General features: G+C 55.4%; 1 protein-coding gene and 2 long non-coding RNA genes across 3 annotated transcripts in view; 1 reads left to right on the plus strand and 2 right to left on the minus strand.

Annotated features, from left to right (window-relative positions):
* PRKAG2 (protein kinase AMP-activated non-catalytic subunit gamma 2) overlaps window positions 1-15030 on the plus strand; it is a 237386-nt gene that overhangs the window by 93301 nt on the left and 129055 nt on the right. The gene's annotated exons all lie outside the window — the stretch shown is intronic.
* LOC115277137 lies at window positions 602-1966 on the minus strand. The gene is made up of 2 exons (XR_003902250.1): window positions 1610-1966; window positions 602-818 (listed from the first exon to the last, which is right to left on the minus strand). It is a non-coding gene; the product is annotated as an uncharacterized LOC115277137 (long non-coding RNA).
* Window positions 3011-6193, minus strand: LOC115277126. The gene is made up of 2 exons (XR_003902239.1): window positions 6068-6193; window positions 3011-3404 (listed from the first exon to the last, which is right to left on the minus strand). It is a non-coding gene; the product is annotated as an uncharacterized LOC115277126 (long non-coding RNA).

The raw sequence follows: 15030 nt of genomic DNA on the forward strand, positions 1-15030 counted from the left end.
GTTTTGTTGTTCTGAGCCTCCGTTTCTTTTTATTTCTTGACTGCTCTGGGCTGGCCTGCTACCTCCCGACATGGTGGGGAAGCCCTGAGGAAAGGGCTTCTGGAAAAGTCTACACACCCTGTTCAGATGGAAGGCGTCCTTAATGGGGCGGGTCCCCCCCAGCAGCTGGGCCCGCCTGCCGGCTCTGTCCATCTACACAGGGAACTCATCATGTGTCGAGGGGAGGGGTGCATCGGGCTGTGAGAACCCGTCCTAACAGCATGAGGTGCCTCTAGTGATGACAGTCCACTGAGTCTCTCTCATCCAGGCCCCTTGTGACCATTTCGGGGAATTGTTCCCGGCCGTGCATGACACGGGACCCAAGTGGCTTCAGTGATAAGGGTTTTGGCCTTTAAAAATATATTTTAGGGGCTCCTGGGTGGCGTCAGATTTGGGCTCAGGTCATGATCTCACGATTTGTGAGTTCGAGCCCCACGTCAGGCTCTGAGCTGACAGCTCGAAGACTGGAGCCTGCTTTGGATTCTGTGTCTCCCTCTCTCTCTCTGCCCCTCCCCTGCTCGTGCTCGCTCGCTCTCTCTCTCTCAAAAATAAACATTAAAAAAACTTTTTAAATGTATTTTAATGTAATTGGAAATCCAGAGGTAGGGGGACTTCAGGGGGGCTCACTCCAGTCGGTATTCCATGGACTGCCTGGTCCCGTGAGGACCCCCTGCTGCCGTGTGCAGGGTGGGGGGGAGGATGACGAGCAGAGGTCGGCATCCACTATGGTATCCGCTGCAGAGAGCGCACACGTCCTGGTTGGGGCCACAGCCAGCAGCCTGGAACAGGACCAAGTTATTGGGACAACGGATGCCTCAGGTCTTGGCACCTGGCCCCCGGCGGAGGGAACAAGGCCTCCCAGCTCACCAGCTGAGAGCTTCCAGCGACCCAGCTGGCTTAGTACCTGCGCCATGGGGTCACCACGGCCACCAGAGGGGTCTTACACATCGGAAATCTACGAACTTGCTAATGCTCCCAGCATGGACAGGCGGCAGCCGGGCCGCACCGGGAAGGAGCGAGAACTTTGTTTCCTGGCACGCTGGAGCGGTGGTGGCCTGTCTGCAGCTCCTGCTGTGTCCCCTCGCCACCTCTCCTGTCCCTCCCGTTGCCCCTCCCAGTCACCTTCACACTTGGGCTTCTGAAGGGTGTGTGATGTTCAGACGTGCAGAGCCCAGCCCACCCGGTAAAATGTAGCATCCGGGTAGAGACCCGTTCCCCATTGTCAGGCCGGGGCCCTGCCCTCGGGCCTACCCTAGGGATGCTGTCGCAGGGCGGGCGCTGAGCTTTGGCTGACCAAGGGCACAGGAGCTGTCGGCACAGCCTCCCTTGATCCCAAAGGCATCAGTCGATGTGCCCCAGGTCAGGACACGCTGGCCCCAAGGTGACAGAGAGCACAGGGTGCAATCAGCCTCTGGTCCCTGGCCACGAACCAGCCCGAAGAACTCATCCGCTGAGCCCTGATTCTGTTTCTCCCAGAAGACACTGGGTAAGAGAGTCCCCGAGCCGGGAGCTTTCTGTGTAGCTCGGGAGAGAAGAAACACACACACACAGAATAACGTAGCACACGCACCGTGAACCTATCTCCAAGAAGTCCCCGTCAGCACTTTTTTATTTGTCTGGCCGTCAAGTGTTGGTTCATGGTCGAAAAACTAGAACGACAGAAATGAAGGACACAATCGGAAGGACCCACAATCCCACCAGACCTCGAACTCCCTCAGTGGTGGTCGGGAGGCCTGGGTTAGCCGGGTCAGGTGCGGGACAGAGGCAGCTCCCGCCCCCACTGCTGGTCCTGTCCCAGGCCCTTGGGTGTAGCCTGGCAGGTGGCTTGTAAAGTATCATCTAGAAAGACCCAGGTCCTATCAAAATATATTGTAAAACAGAGTTCCGGGGGTGCCTGGGGAGCTCAGTCAGTTGAACATCCGACTTCGGCTCAGGTCATGATCTCACAGTTCAGGGGTTCAAGCCTCATGTTGGGCTCTGTGCCGACAGCTCAGAGCCTGGAGCCTGCTTCCGATTCTGTGTCTCCCTCTCTCTCTGCCCCTTCCATGCTCATGCTCTGTCTCTCTCTGTCTCTAGATAATAAATAAACATTAAAAATTTTTTAAAAATAAAGTGCGGGTTTATCTTGGAAGCCACTAGTTCCCTTTTTTCTTTCCAGCCCTTCCCTAAAAAAAATTCCCATCTGGAAAGCCTTCCATCGGAACGTCTTCCCCTCCCTGAATCACGCTTGCATAAAGGGGTTTCCCCCTCGTTTGTTCGAGACCATCAGCTGACGGAAATGGTGAGAAAGGCAGCGTGTTTAGTGCTCCTGTGAGTGGGCCTCTCTCCCAGCCCAGGCAGCGCACTGAAGGGTCCTCGGTCCCTTAGCCTGCAGCGTGCACTGTCCCCTCCCCCGGAGCACCGGCATTTGCCTCTAATCGGGGAATCAAACGCGTCGTCCCCACTTTACGGACTCGCAGGCCCCTGGGAGTTGAACAGCAAGACCCTGGTGGCGAGTGAGCCATTTGTTCAACTTCCAGAAGTTCTGGACGTCTGTCCATGACGCACTGGTGCCTGGAAATGTACCGCTGTCAGGGCATTTGCGCCACGGGACCTGCAGACCACAAACTAGTGCCCCCCCTCTCCGCCCCCACCCCCCAGACGTCTGCCTGCTCATCATTTCCCAGGGCACCACTGCTTCTGTTGCTGAAATTCAGTGTCACCAGCAGCCTTTTCCTCTGCTCTCGGCCAAGCTGACCCTGAAGAACATGTTGAGTGAGGTCAGAAGTACATGTTGGCATGGGGGGTGGTTCTCTCTGGGGATTTGTGTCCGTGTCAAGGCTGTCATGCTTGAAGTCACCTAGACGTTCTGAAAGCTGCATTCAACCTTGCACCCAGACCCTTCCAATCCCAACTTCCCAGGGCCCATCCTGCGGGACAGGGAGCTATGCCGGGCCAAAAGCTTTCTGCTAAATCAGACCGAATCCCACCATTTCTTTCCAGAATATTCTCTTCCCTTTTCATTAGCAGAGCAGTAGCCCTGGATGATCTGGGTAATACTTTTGCTTCTTTCTTCTTTGCCACATCCTTAAGCCCCTCTGCAAGGCATCACACGTTCCCACCGAGTGAGTCGGGGCAGCATGGAGCCCAGAGCTGGGCTCTGGCCCTGCGGCGAAAAGACAGCAGCGGGGCGCCCCGGTTCTCTGCGCAGCGGCCTGCACGCGCCGCTGGGCGAGGTGAGCAGGTGCGCTTTGTGTTTCCAAAGCGAGGCCGCTCGTGTGAGGAACCAGGCATCAGACTCAGGCTGGTCCGTGTCACAGGCTGGACTGTAATGGGAATCGAGCCTTTCAGGCACGGCCCTGCTCTCCTCCTGTAAGTTCTCCAGCCTAAGGAGCAAAAGGTACAAGTGAGAAGAGAGAAATTTCCAGATGGCTGCAGTCCGCTGGGGTCCTCTGTGTCCTGTAACATTCAGCCCAGGGCACTGCCTAGACCCGAACCTCGCTGGTGGTGAATTTTCCTGTGCACGTGTGACAAGGTTTGGGATGGTGTCAGGACGTAAATCTCAGAATCAGATTATGAGGGTTCAAGTCCACGTTCTCCCAACTTGTTAGCTGAGTGATCCTGGTCAAGCTACCTCTCTGACTCGGTTCTTCATCTTTAAATAAAATGGTATTGGAGCGCCTGGGTGGCTCAGTGGGTTAAGCGTCCCACTTGGGCTCAGGTCGTGATCTGGTGGTTCGTGGATTCTCGGGCTCTGTGCTGACAGCTCAGAGCCGAAGGGCATATTTGGGCAAAAGAAGCATGAAAAGGTTTTGTCTAAGCCAATATACCATTCTTGTACCGTGTGATCAAGAACGTAGCGAGCGATCACATTTCAAAGCGTAGCGATGGTGAGTGAGCGAGTGCAAATTCGTGTGGAAAATAAACAGTGACGTTGTCCTGGCCGTGGTCCTGTGCCTCCTTCATGGGGCCACTCACTCACCAAGTAGTGATTAAACCTCCGCCAAACGAACAGGACAGTTGCTGGTGGAGGGGATTAGTGCTATGAACAATTCAAAGACATTCTCGTCCTCTAAGAACTATATTTTAATCAGCAAAATAATATACCCTGCTTGCCAAGTGCCTGCCACAGGCCCATTGGGAGTGCAGGTTACCTCACAGTTCCTGTTTCTTTCATTCTTCCCACAGTCCTGTGGGGCAGGCTCTATTAATACCATTTTATTTAAAATTTTTTAAGTGTTTATTTTTGAGAAAGAGTGCAAGCAGGAGAGGGGCAGAGAGAGAGGGAGACACAGAATCGGAAGCAGGCTCCAGGCTCTGGGCTGTCAGCACAGAGCCCGACATGGGGCTTGAACCCATGAACCTTGAGATCCTGGCCTGAGCTGAAGTCAGAGGCTCAACTGACTGAACCACCCAGGCACCCCAATTTGTTTTTTCCTTTTTAAGTAATCTACGTGCCCAATGTAGGATTCGAACTCATGACCCTGAGATCAAGAGTTGCCTGTTCCACCGACTGAGCCAGCCAGGCACCCTTGCTTTGTTTTATTTTTCAATCAGGAGAACGTTTCAACTTCTGTGAGGAGCTAAGTTGATACGATTAAAAAAAAAAAAAAAGGAAATCTCAATGGGAAAAACCTACCTACTCAGTCTTTTTCAGAGTTTAGTCACAGTGAATAAGGGCTACCATATTCAGCAACAGAGATGATTCGTGCCCTGGGGGACCCAGCTGGAGGGGGTCTTGCCTTGTTTTGGGAGGCCGCCCTGGCCTTTCCTCCAGACCCTCCAACCCTCCAGGCCAGCCAAGCTCTCCCTTCCAAGCCGGGCCATGCAATTGCCTCTCCATACATTTGCGCTGATGGCACTCATTGTTCGTACCAGCAGATTGCTGTTGACCACATGCAGTTTTTTTTCTGCGGTGACTATTGCTTTATAGTTTATCCTTGTCATTTGCAAACTCCTTGAAGGCAAAACTATTTTCTTTGTTCATTCATGCATCCTTGCTGCAAATATTTGATCACTGTTTCTATCCATCAGTCCCAGGAAGAAAGAAAAGGCACACCGGACAGCCATTACAAGTTTACACTTCCAGGGGCACCTGGGGGGCTCAGTTGGTTGAGCGTCTGACTTCTGCTCAGGTCACAATCGCACGGTTCGTGGGTTTGAGCCCTGTGTTGGGCTCTGTGCTGACAGCTCGGAGCCTGGAGCCTGTCTTCAGACTCTGTGTCTCCCTCTCTCTGACCCTCCCCTGCTCACACTCTGTGTGTATCTCTCTCTCTCTCTCTCCCTCCCTCACACTTTTGCTCTCAAAAATAAATATTAAAAAAAAAGAAGTTTAGACTTCCAGAGGCAGGTGAAATCCTGATGTGATCAAGTCTTGTCTGATTCACAGAGGGAGAAACTGAGGCCCAGAAATTGGAAGTAATGTTTCAAGATCATAAACCTAGTTACCAGCACATCCTGTCACTTGCCTTTAATCTAGTGTAGATATCAGCAAAAAAAAAATTTTTTTATCATAATTTAAAAATTCTATTTCAGGACGCCTGCGTGGCTCAGTCGCTTAAACATCCAACTCTTGGTTTCAGCTCAAGTCATGATCTCACTGTCCGTGGGTTCAAGCCCTCTACGGGTTCTACCCTGACAGCGTGGAGGCTGCTTGGGGCTCTCTCTCTCCCTCATTCTCTGCTCCTCCCTCGCTGTCCCTCTCTCAAAAGAAACAAGCATTTTTATAAAAATAAAAATTAGTCCTTTTTACTTTTACAGTTCAGTTTTTAGTCACACAACACATAGAAAGTTTTTTGTTGTGCTGTATTAGATCAGAGTTTGGCTTAGGAGCCAAGGAGATTACAATTCTGGCCATGCTTCTGCCGTAGGCGACAGGACCTCAGACCTTCCTGAGTCTCAACCTCCCTAATGGAAGGGTTCAGACTAGATCCTTTCTAAAATCTCTGTCTAAAAGCTCTTTCGTGCCCCTAAGAAGCCCGGGGCTCAACTTGTGGGTTTGTGAAGAACCTTTTCAAGAACCCCGGGGGGCCCCCATCCCCCACCTCACCGGTGGTCTTGTATCTTTCACCGTGAAGGAGCTCGAGCTGAAACAGATCAGCGATTCTCAGCCCAGGGACTCGGGGCTTCTCCACCAGGCAGCCCGGAGCCCTGACCCCATGGAGCCTGGAGCACATGAATCAAAATAGTTGTGTGATGTCATGTCATAATGGGAGTGTGCTCTGGCCAATTGGTGCCAAGAATTGTCCGTCCAGGGCGGTTTCCTTTTACAGTCTTTTTAAAGAGACATCTGTGGGTCTGCACATGACCCGCAGCCGGTGCTCCGCTCGCCTATTTAGTCCCCCCTCCTTCTCTGATTTTAAGGGACAAAATCCTTGGAGTGTCTGAGTGCACAGCCGACCTTCCCTGCATAAACAAACCCGCGGCAGGTCCTGCCCGAACTTCCGGCAGCTTCTTTGCCTACTTCTCCGGCTGCTGCGGCTGGAGGTGTGGAAGGGAGGACAGCGAGCTCTCTCCCCGAGCCTCCGAGGAAGGGCTGCAGCGGGACGGCCCTGCGTGCCCCGTGGCCCCCGAGGGTGACCCGTGCTGCGTTGGGGTGAGGGTCCCGGGCTGGCACCTCGCACAAGCCGCGTCTCTACGCTCTTGGTGGCCGAGCCGCTGGGCGCCGCACACCTGCCAGCCGCTGCTGTGCCGCTGCTGACGCGGGCTCTCCGGGCCTTAGTGTGGTCACCTGTCGCTGCTCCCGGGGCCACCGCTACTCATGAAGCGTTTCAGCAGCCTCAGGGGGAACAAGAAGCGTAAGGACCCAAACCGGAGCACGGAGAGGCGCCAGTCGGAGCCCCACGGCCTTTTCGGTAGGACGCTGCCCTTTGGCTGGTTTTCTGTTGGCCGGTGCCGCAGGCGGGAAACCCCACGGTGTGTGTGTGTGGGGGGGGGTGTGTGTGGGTGTGTGGGTGGGTGTGTGTGGGTGTGTGTGGGTGTGGGGGTGTGTGTGGGGGTGTGGGGGTGTGGGGGTGTGTGGGTGTGTGGGTGTGTGTGGCCTCCCGCGCTGTAGCTGTGTGCAGATGTGATTGCCAGGCGGTCGTTGGAGGACAGGTGTCTCCGTTGGGACGGGAGTCCGTGCCAGGAGCTGCCCGATGTTCTCCCGAGCCTCCTCCCTCCGTGTCACCCCACCCGCCCCGTGAGGTTGGTGATCGATTGGACTGCCATTCATTCAGGCAGAACCAGCAGCTTGGGAGAAAGAAAGAATGGACTGGAATTGTTGTTTTCGGCTCTCAAAGATGAAAGGTGTGCGTGTCGAGAAAACTCGTGTTGGGGGTCAGTGGGACGGGGACCCTCGCCCTCTGGCTGAGTTATTAGACAAGCGTTGACATTGGAGGGAAAGCACCTGTCTGAGGCGTGTCCCGGGGAGAGTGTGCTTTGTGATCTCCCGGGCTTCTAGGACCTTCCGCAACTCCTCCACGCACGGGGGTTGGGCTGAGTGTGACTGGGAAATGTGGGGGAGCGTCTGGGATGCGGTGCCTCCAGTGACCTATGGATTTGGGGGTGGTTGTTCCCTCTGGTGCACGGCAGGCAGATTCCAGAGCATTCTGAGCCCCCTGGAGGCCTGGCCAAGACCTGCCCACTCGAAATTGGGTGGCACATTTCTTCGTTTTAAGTTCCCGGTGGCCATGGCCTGTCTGACGTGGGGTGTTCCCAAGCACCCCACTGTGAGATGGATCAAAAGGGCCCCACATGCATCCCGGTTGGGGGGGGGTAGGGAATATGAGCTGAGCCATGCCTTGTGCCCCTTGAGGGGAATGTGACATCATAAGCAGCAAAAAAAAAAAAAAAAGTTGCAGTCATAGTAGGGAAGTGACTTTGGCAAAACACCTGGACCATACGTTGAACATTAAAAGGTGAATATAAAACTTGCTGGCATCGCTTGGAAGTCCAATGTCGCCAGCTACTTCCAGAAAGCCTCTGGGGGCCCCAGTGGGAGGCTGGTTACCCTGGGGCATGCGGGCAGAGGACACAGCAGCTCTGGTACCTGGGAGCTTTGGACCTTGTGAAAGACTGAGGAGTCACGTCTGATCGGAGGCTGCATGGAGTTAGGTAGGAACACACCCGCCCTGGCCCCGGGGGTGGATGGCAGATGTCTTGGACTTGATGCATAGACTGCGGTTTACAAAGAAGACTCTTGCTTTAGATAATAAAGTAATAAACACTCATTTACCTTAGAATTACATCTGAACCCAATGTTTAACGAAAAGTCTCGTTTTGCTAACGGGGACGGGCAGGCCCATTATTAAAAGCCTGTCATTTGCCAGACTGTGGCTTCCCCTCTTGCACATAGAACTTGGCTGTTGTGTCTCCTCCACTCCTGAGGTCAAAAATAATATTTGCGTGTCGACCGAGTGTTATGAGTGCTCACATGCAAACGCCAGCCCGGACTAGGATCGGGGACATCGGGGCTCCCTCCAGAAGCTTCCGCTGGGGTTCAGGAAGCAGGCGGCGGCCCCTCGAGGCGGCCAGAGCCCAGGCACCAAGGTTGGTGGCGCGTCCTTTTTTCCTTTGGTCAGAGTCTCCGTGTGCGAGGAGCTCAGAGCAAGTCCAGGTGGCGGGGGTCGGCCCCTCAGACCACGCCGGTCGGGGGGACGGCGAGTGAAGGAAGAACAGTCGGGGAGCGCCCACTGGGCACCCCTGCCCTCCGTGCCGTGCTAACCCTCACCCACCTTTTTAAGACTCAGCTTAACCGTCCCTTCCGTAAAGCCCAGGCACCGGTCCTGTGATCTCTCGGCTTCTAGGGGACAGGGATACGTCCCCAGAGGAGCCGTCGATCCCACATTCTCGCTACAGAGTTGCTGGTCATGGGATGCGTTGTTCTGGGTGTTGAGGAGGTGTTGCCTCAGGCTTTTTGTTTTTCTAGAACTCCCTTCTGGCTGCTCTACTCCTTCCTCTGGTGGCCAGAGGATTTTAGAGGAGGCCTCCTCTTTCCCAAGAAAGCTTCTGTGAGGGTGTGACGGTGTCTGTCCTTGACTCATCCCCACCGGTGTGGGCTCCTCTCCGGGGCCGGGTCCACACCGTCTCAGGAGCCACGGGCTGTGTCCTCCGCTCCAGCCGGGGCCCCTCCGTGTTGGACAGGGCGTGCTCTGCCTCCTTGTCTGGTGTTCAGGCCAAGACACATCCTTGCTACACCCGTGCACACGTACCTGTGCACACGCTCACGCGTGGCTGTCCCCACGGCCCCGACGAGCCAGAACAACCGAGAGGGAGAAAGAGAGAGAGAGAGCCGGGCCACGGCCAGCCAGCAATTGCGAAGCCGGGATGGTATTGTCCTTTGGAAGTCCGTGGCTCTCGTGGGGCTTTTGAATTCTTCAAGGCTTGTGATAAAACACTCCTGAAGGTTCTGATTCGTGAAGAGCTGATCCCTTCAAAACCCCTCCGGGTTTCGTGTGTGCCCAGGTCCCCCACAGGGCCAAGCGGACACCTCAGCTTTCATGTCCCATGAGCTATGTAAGCGGTGATTTCGACTTCAGCTTTTCTTGCAGCCTCTTTGGTCGGCATCCAGATTATGTTGATAAAGAGCATGTGGCAATCAGAATAGACATGTGGGAGGAAGATTGGGAAGGGATCGTGCTAATCAGATCGAGGGGGGCTGGCTGCCGCAACGTCTCCACCCCCTGCAACTGGAGGGCACTCGTTAGAAGACACATGTACCCGGAGTCTTCAGAGATCCCTGAGGACCACACTGGAGACAGGAAGCTGGGGGCGCGTCAGGAAGCTGGCGCTCCGGCCCCACCCGGCAGGTGTCTGAGTCACGCCCAAGACCAGAACCGCTCTCTGGCGGGTCTCTGCTTTACAGCCAGCCTCGCCTTCCCATGAGCCTCCTCGGGACACACGCACGACTGCTTCTGGACCGAAACTCGAGGGGTACACTCGTCTCCTCGCACTGCCTGGCCCCGCTCTCTTGTCCTCTGTAAATGCAAGCAGATGTCACAGCCGGACATGGTGCTGGGGGGGCGGGGGGCGTCCCTGGCTGGGAAGTGCGATCTGTGGTCCGTCCCTCTCTGCTCCCTGCCTGTCCCTCACGGTCGCCTGGAAAGACCCCAGCATTCATTCAGTCTCTCGTTCAGACACGTGTGCATCCCTGTCTGTAATGGAAAATTTCAAGGGTGTAGAGAAGTAGGGAGAACAGCGTCACATAGCCGTGGTCAAGTTCAGCAGCGTCCGGTGGTCTGCCCGTCCCGCCAGGGTCTGGGGCGCTGCGGTGAGCTCGGCCCCCACTACCCTCCCTGAGGCAGACACCTGAGATGGTCTTTTCAGTTGTGGCAGGGGCGCCTGGGGGCCTCAGTCTGTTAAGCCTCCGACTTTGGCTCAGGTCATGATCTCGCGGTTTGTGGGTTCGAGTCCTGCATCGGGCTCTGTGCTGACAGCTCGGAGCCCGGAGCCTGCTTCCGATTCTGTGTCTCCCTCTCTGCCCCTTCCCTGCTCATGCTCTGCTCTCTTTCTCTCTCTCAAAAATAAGTAAACGTTAAAACAATAATAAAAATAAGTTGTGGCAAAACAAGACGTACCAGCCAACCCTCTTTTCAGTGCACGGTTCAAGGGCGCTCGTGGCCGTCCAGCCGCAGACCTTTCTGTCGTGCCCAGCTGACGCTCTGCACCCACGAGACAGCACTCCCCGTCCCACCCTCCCCGGCCCCGGCGCCACCTCTCGACTTTCCTTCTCTATGAATTGACTGCTCTAGGGACCCCATGCAAGTGGCATCACACAGTGTTTGTCCTCTGTGTCAGCTTGTGCAGGGGTGAGCACTGGAGGAAGAGCAGGATGAGGGGTCGCGGGCTCCGGAGGGGCAGGAGCTCTCACCTGCCAGGGCTTGAGGGCAGATGAGGGGGTATCGCGCGTGTGTGGACATCAGGGTCGGAGTCAGGCGCTCAGCTGGAGACCACGCGGGGAGGGTGAGCTCAGTGGAGTCCCGCCCCGTGGGCACGAGGACTGGGGGCTGAACCTGCGTGAGATGAGGCACCCAGGGGTCTCGAGAAGAGCCCCGATGGGCCCTGAGGGCTGGGGCCGCCCCCGAGGGGGCACGTGCCCTGCCCCGCCCCCACCCTGCCCCACGGCCCAGCCCTGGCTCCCATTCTCGGTGCTGGGTTTGTGCTCCATGGAAGACTCCAGGACACGCACCATCTCGTCCGCAGGGCCGGGCATGCTGGGAGCACACAGACTCTGTAGCGGTCAGGGGTGGGGTGTTGAGGGTCACGGGAGGGCACCTCCTTGTGTTCCTCAGAGCGGCACACGGTTTAGGAATGCCCAGCTCAGCTCAAGGTCACGAGACCGAGGCCCGGCTCACTGGCCCCCTGTCCGTCCGTCCCACCCTCTGCTTTCTCTCCCCACCTTTCTGTGCGCCGCCATCACCAAACACGGCTCAGCGGTCCTGGTCGCGGGCCCGGCCAGACGACAGGTGGAAGGCCTGGCCCGGACGAGGGCTTCCTGGGAAAATCTCAGTGACGGACTTCCGGATTCATCCTCTCTGCCGGCTCCCTGGGCCACTGGGCAAGTCAGGCGGCCCCCACCCAGCAGGCGGGCAGGAGGCAGGGCGGCTCTGGGGGAGTCAGGTGGCCAAGGCGGTCACTGCCCATGCGCCTTTCCCTGGTCCGCCCCAGCGGGCCAAGAAGGAGCGTCTCAGCAACAGGCTGAGTGACAACGGGGACAGTGAAACGGGTGCTCACGCACACATCGCTCGTGGGCTCCGGAGGTTGGGTGGCAGGGAAGCGTGTGGCTGCGGGACCTGCTGTCCCCTGGGGAGCCCCAGTCTGCACAGAGAACCTGGATCCCGACAGACGATGGTGGCCCCGTGGACTTGCACTGGACAGGAGGACGAGATGGCAGAGCCGGGATTGGGCAGAGAGGAGTAAGGGAGAAGCAGCCTCGGGGCAGGGGCTGGATTTAAACACCGTCACTCTGGACGGTGATGGAGAAGCTTCCTGTGGCTCCCTGACTGGGCTCGGGGCTGGGATGCCTGGCTGCTGTGTCATCAAGACCCTTTCAGAAGGACCCCCGCTCCCAGGGTGGGTCTAAGGGCCCCCTTGGCACCTGAAAGCATCATGTGGGCTTCCTGCTTCTAGATGAGATCAAGAACATGGTACATTTAGGGGCACTTGGGTGGTTCAGTCAGTTAAGTGTCTGACTCTTGGTTTCGGCTCAGGTCATGATCTCAGGGTTTCGTGAGTTCGAGCCCCGCTTCGGGCTCTGTGCTGATGGTGCAGAGCCTGCCTGGGATTTTCTGTCTCTCTCTCTCTCTCTGCCCCTCCCCTACTCATGCTGTCTCTGTCTCTCTCAAAATAAGTAAACTTAAATTTAAAAATTAAAAAAAGAAAGTGGTACATTTAAAAGCAGAATGAACTCCATCCTTGAGTGATAATTTGTCTTTGATGATTGGGAAGAAAAAACATACGAGGTGCAGCTACTCAAGAACAAATCAACAGGGGTGTTCCCTAAGGGCCACGATGGCTTCTTGTCCTGCTGTGGCCCTGGGCCTGAGCGCTGGCCTCCACAGGTAGCTCATGACAGTGGTGGTGGCCCAGGGTTGAAGTCCCAAGGAGGAAGCGTGTCCCCTCCTGGTTAGGACCCTGGTCAGACTTGTGCTTGGCCTGCAGAGTCCAGTGAGAACAGTGTCCCCCAGAGCTACGGAGTGGAGTGGGGTGCGGTGGGGTGTGGTTTGGTGCACCTATAGGAAACCCTGGCTGTGAAAAATGAACTATGAGGCCTTGTGAGGATAGAAAGTTTCTGCACAGGGAAGGGAACAGTCAACAAAACTCAAAGGCAGCCTACAGAGTGGGAGAAGATATTTGCCAGTGACATATCAGATAAAGGGCTAGTCGCCAAAATCTACAAAGCCCTTGTCAAACCCAACACCCCAAAACCAAATAATCCGGGTTAAGAAGTGGGCAGAAGACATGAATAGACATTTTTCCAAAGAAGGCATCCGGATGGCCAACAGATGCATGAAAAGATGCTCAACATCATTGCCTATCTGGGAAATATTAACAAAACCGTGATGAGACACCCTCACACCTGTCAGTGGGTAAAATTAACAGCACAGGACACAACAGATGTTGGGAGGGTGCGGAGAAAGGGGAGCCCTCTTGCACTGTTGGCGGGAACGCAAAGTGGTGCGGCTGCTCTGGAAAACAGTGTGGAGGGTCCTCCAAAGGTTAAAAATAGAACGACCCTACGACCCAGCAATTGCATTACTGGGTATTTATCCACAGGATACAAAAATGCTGATTTGAAGGGTCACATGCACCCAGTATTTATAGCCGTGCTATCAACAAAGCCGAAGTATGGAAAGAGCTCCAGTGGCCACTGACGGATGGATGGATAAAGAAGATGTGGTATATATACAATGGAATATTACTTGGGGATCAAAAAGAATGAAATCTTGCCATTTGCGACAACATGGTTGGAAGTAGACTGTGTAGGCTCAGCGTAATAAGTCAGCCAGAGAAAGACAAATACCATATGGTTTCACTCATAGGTGGAATTTAAGAAACAAGACAGACGAACACATGGGAGGGAAGGGAAAAGAGACAGTGGGCAACAAACCATGAGACATCTTTTTCAAACAATGTTTATTTTGGGAGTGAGTGTGCACGCACAACTGGGGAAGGGCAGAAAGAGAGGAAGAAGGAATCCCAAGCAGGCTCTGCGCTGTGCGGGGGATTCAGTCCCACGATCCTTGAGATCATGACCTGAACCGAGATCAAGAGTCAGACGCTTACTCAACTGAGCCACGAAGGTGCCCCAAGAGACTCTTAAAGACAGAGAACAAACTGAGGGTTGATGGTGGGGGTGGGCTACGTAGGCGACGGGCACCGAGGAGGGCACTTGTTGGGATGAGCACTGGGTGTGGTTCACAAGTGGTGAACTCTGCTCCTGAGACCAGCATTGCACTGCATATGAACTGACGAGAGTTTAAATAAAAACTTGAAAAGGAAAGAGCAAAGAAAGCAAAGAGAAGAGAAACGGAAAGGATACAAAACGAAATGAAAGGAAACAAAAGTCAAAGAAAAGAAGGGAAAGGGAGACGGAAGAAAGAATGCCAACCTGGCGGTGAAAGTCGATGCGCAGGTGGGAGGTGGAGGGTTCGCGGCAGATTCGGAAGCGCGTTTCGGTGACTCCCATCACTAAAGCACTTGGCTGAGCCCCACGTAGGGCTGAATGACCGAACACAAATCAGCTGATTCTGGGGATTTCATCAGGGACCAGCAAGTAAGGGCTGAACCTGCTGGCACCCGGCTTCGCCTCCAGTCCACCCCCCAGAGCTCTTGTACCTGCAGACCAGTCACGTACAGCCCCTTCCTTCTAGAAACTCAGCATTGCTGGGGCCCCACACCCGACGACAAGAAAACAACACCCCTGACGGCAGAACCCTGAGCTGCACGCCGCAGGCCCGGCCGGACCGTGTGTACTGAGCTCCCCGGGCAAGTGAGGGCGCTCGGAGACCCTTTCAGTCCCGGTGCCCTTGATCAGGGGCTTCTGGGCAGTTCTCCCGTCGTCGGAGCGAGTGCATGCTTCCCTTGAAGGCTTTATGTTGACAGTTGATTGCGTATATATGTCGGTAAACCCCTTTATGGTCTGCTAGTCCGGAGCAAAGAGAGAGAAACAAAGTGCCTGGTGTAGACAGGGGGAGATGGATCTTAGAATGTAGGTTGTGTTACCCTTCAGGCTCGGTGAGGCTGACAGACGAGTCTGGGGATGCAGCCTCCAGCCCTTTGTGGGGTCCGTGCAGAGCCGGGACGGGGCGCGGCAGGTGGAGCGGGAGCGGAAAGCTGTCTGCTCGTCAGGAGGTGATGGTCAGGAGCCTTTTGCTAAGTCCCCATGGGAAAGGCCAGGCCAGGTGGGGTCAGCGCGTCTGGAATTGGCAGAATCGACTGTCTCTCGAGTCTGGGCCCTGGCCCGCGGGATGGTTAGGGCAGTGAGCAGTGCCTGCTGGGTGTAGGGGGCAGGTGTGTTTTCCGTGTGAAAGG

Source organism: Suricata suricatta, chromosome 2 (genome assembly GCF_006229205.1).
Source record: "Suricata suricatta isolate VVHF042 chromosome 2, meerkat_22Aug2017_6uvM2_HiC, whole genome shotgun sequence".
Taxonomy (NCBI): Eukaryota; Metazoa; Chordata; class Mammalia; order Carnivora; family Herpestidae; genus Suricata; species Suricata suricatta.